The sequence below is a fragment of the Leguminivora glycinivorella genome, chromosome 22 (assembly GCF_023078275.1).
Source record: "Leguminivora glycinivorella isolate SPB_JAAS2020 chromosome 22, LegGlyc_1.1, whole genome shotgun sequence".
NCBI lineage: Eukaryota > Metazoa > Arthropoda > Insecta > Lepidoptera > Tortricidae > Leguminivora > Leguminivora glycinivorella.
The window spans coordinates 8,237,547-8,240,747 of NC_062992.1; the positions used below are offsets into that span (position 1 = coordinate 8,237,547).

Below are 3,201 nucleotides of genomic sequence, written 5' to 3' on the forward strand. Positions count from 1 at the left end.
AATAGGCGATTTCAGCATCGCTCGGTTTGCATTGCTACGTAGTAATTGTTGGCATTGGTGCATCTTGACGTTCCCTTGCGCCTGTGCGTAGTACTATTATTTATTCTGTGTCTTAATGTATGTTTTTATGGCTGTTGTATAGGCGGGGCAAGTACTGGAAATACTAGGTACTTATATAGAAAAATACCCATGTATCTAAAATAATAGGAAGCGCGGAACTGTAGCACTTTAGAAGAGTTTGCCACCTAGTGACCGGAATTGGAAACATAAGTGTGTGAACTATGTACAATAGCAATAGAATTCCATGTTAAAACAAATAGTTCTCTATATGTCTAGTACATTTTCATAGCAGGTTCTGCCATCTTCAGGGCTATTTTGAAAGCTATACATCACGTTTGCGCTTTACATTGGAGATCGGATAGCTTCGATGCTGTCTTATATAGTCCATGAACACTCTCTGATGTTATGTATGTTCCTGGAAGGCGTCTGTTATACAGAATTTCATTTATAGGCAGGATAACTACTAGTTAGGACAGTAAGTAGGTCGTTATCATAATCTAGGTGTAAGACTATATTATCTCAGATAACCTAGGATACCTAAGCCCTAGATTTAAGACCTAGTAATACAAGAAGATAGGCTCTAGTCTAATGGCTATGGGGGCGCGATTATTCATTGTCGCGCTGAAGTACAATATTATATGGGGCGTCCCGCCATTTTTCTATGAATACTGAATAGCTACACGCATGTTATACTATGACAGTACCTCCTTCAATGGATGGTTTGTTTGCATTTCAGTTGTAACTCTATAATCTATGTATTGTCTCACAGGATTTCATACATCATACAATAAATTGACAAAGTCTTTATACTGAATATTTTCACTATGAGAACAAATGTCTATCTGTTAGGTTATACGTATTAATCATGTTAGGACTAATTTAGTTCATTAGCTTATAAGTCATCATATATTTTCATATTACATCCGTAGTAAACAAGCATACGTCCCTCTTGATGGTGAGAGGTCACTGTAGCCTATATCTGCCAATTATTTCAATAAATTAAATGCACAGTGCGAATTTCAACTTTCTATAAGTATATATTTTTGCTATAGTACAAACAAGTATGTATGTATGAACAATATTTTCAACTGGTACACATGACATGTTATCTCACTTAGATTGTGTACACAGCTTTTATACGGAACCTTACACTGTCGCAATATTTCACGGATCAGGCATATGCCAACATACATATTTTATTAGTTAAGTTAAATAGCTACACAATCGTCACCAGATTTCCTACGAAATTACCAGCATCTGGGAGGTCGTACCACCATACCTTAACTCCACCACTGCTTGATCATTGTCACAATTGCTTAATGAATTTCATGAAAATTGATTGAAATTTGTAATACTCTTGTTAAGTAGGCTTACTCGTAGATAATAAGCACTATCATCATTATAAAACCATATTTTACTGAGGTTCAGAAATAGTATGTATGTAGTATGCAGTAGGTATGTAAACTTACCTAACGTGACCGGGTCCAGTCTGATTGTCGGATTACTTTGTTGTTCAGTAACGTTGAACATGAGCTGGTAGTGCAGATCAGCGAGTCCTTAGTACACTGAAAGGAAATAGTCAGACATTAGAAATATTCATATAGAAAGAGTAAGAAAAGGGTATTGTTTAGAGTGGGGTTCTGCCAAATAGGAACAATATTATTTCACTTATCTACTCACGGGGGCGCGTCGCTTAATTTGGGAACTAAGACACGCCCGTGAGAAATATTGTGTCAGAAAAAACAACGCATACTACAAAATTTACAAAAAGAAAAAAATATTAAAAAGTTTGAGAACCTCTGCCTTGCAGTTCATATCTACATGAGTTAGTACATAAATAAGTTAATAATGAGTTTACTTAGCCAATAAAGTAAGTATAAGTTTAATTTTCACTTCATCGCTATAGTCATCGCTATCCCTCGCAACTAAATTTTCTAAATATAATATTATTAATGCCATGAGGTATTAACTTTTAAATTTAATAATTAGTACGTGCTATTATAATATAATAAAAGTACCTTTCATTTATATGAAGTCAGTAGATATATGGAAGACGGTCCAACCTGAAGCGTGGTCTCTCGGGTAAAACCTGAAATTGTACATATTGAAAAATTTGTTAAATAGGGTGTATGTATGTTTAAGGAATCTTATTTATAAATACTCGTCATTAAGATTGTTTATATTTCTCTAGTTCATCTACAGTTAGAAAAAAAAACTACCATATCCATTTTTCCAAGTAATGCGGTTTCCCTGCCGAATCGTTTAACTTACTAAGTAGGGTTAATTAAGTCTAAGAATAGCTTTTTAATGACAAGATGTTTTGTACTTACTTGAGGATAGTGCTAAGACGGAGTACAGTCCATAAAGGACACACCGGAAAATTGTCCCGTTCAGTTTGCAACTAGTTGGAATTGTTTAGGTGTTGATTACCGATTAGATATACTGAAAATTAATATATACATTGTTTAAACCCATTATAACAAGAACAATATTTATATTAAGTCTAGATTTTCAGTCTACATAATTTTATTTAAGTGTCCAATCCAACTGATATCTTTATCTTTGAAAAATACAGTTTGTACAAGACTCAATGCTCATTTTTAAATGCCATAACATTTATTTGAAGGCCTACAAATATTACTTTCCATAATCAATAAGCTAGTGCCTCAGAAAAATAATTAAGTCATTTCATTGTTTGGAACCGCAAAAATTTTATAAATTCCAAGTACAGTTAGGTAGCCTAGGTCAAGTAAATTAATCGAAGATATATTTTTGATGTTTACTCTTTAAACGAGGTGTGTTCAGGAGTTTCGTGTTTCATGACAGATTGAAGAGTAAAAACAAAAGCTTACCTTTGCTGTAAAGTTAAGGATCCAGTTTATTTACGTCCATTGCACTAGGCTAGATTTTACTAGGTCTACTGTACACCTAACACTTATTGCAATGAATTAAAATAACGCGTTTTCGCCTGATTTCCTAACGAATTTATAGGTTATAAAAATTAAAACTGACTTAGTGACACAAACATATTTTACATTGATCTGAAAGTTTATTCTTCGGACCACATTTGAAATTTTAAATGGAAAACATTTGTTTTAAGTTATTACAGATTCATGTTGTAGGCAGTATAGCGCTAAAATG

General features: G+C 33.6%; 1 long non-coding RNA gene across 1 annotated transcript; it reads right to left on the reverse strand.

The window, feature by feature from the left end:
• Window positions 1–1,345: 1,345 nt before the first annotated feature.
• LOC125237920 lies at window positions 1,346–2,499 on the reverse strand. The gene is made up of 3 exons (XR_007178390.1): window positions 2,391–2,499; window positions 2,079–2,149; window positions 1,346–1,625 (listed from the first exon to the last, which is right to left on the reverse strand). It is a non-coding gene; the product is annotated as an uncharacterized LOC125237920 (long non-coding RNA).
• Window positions 2,500–3,201: the final 702 nt, after the last annotated feature.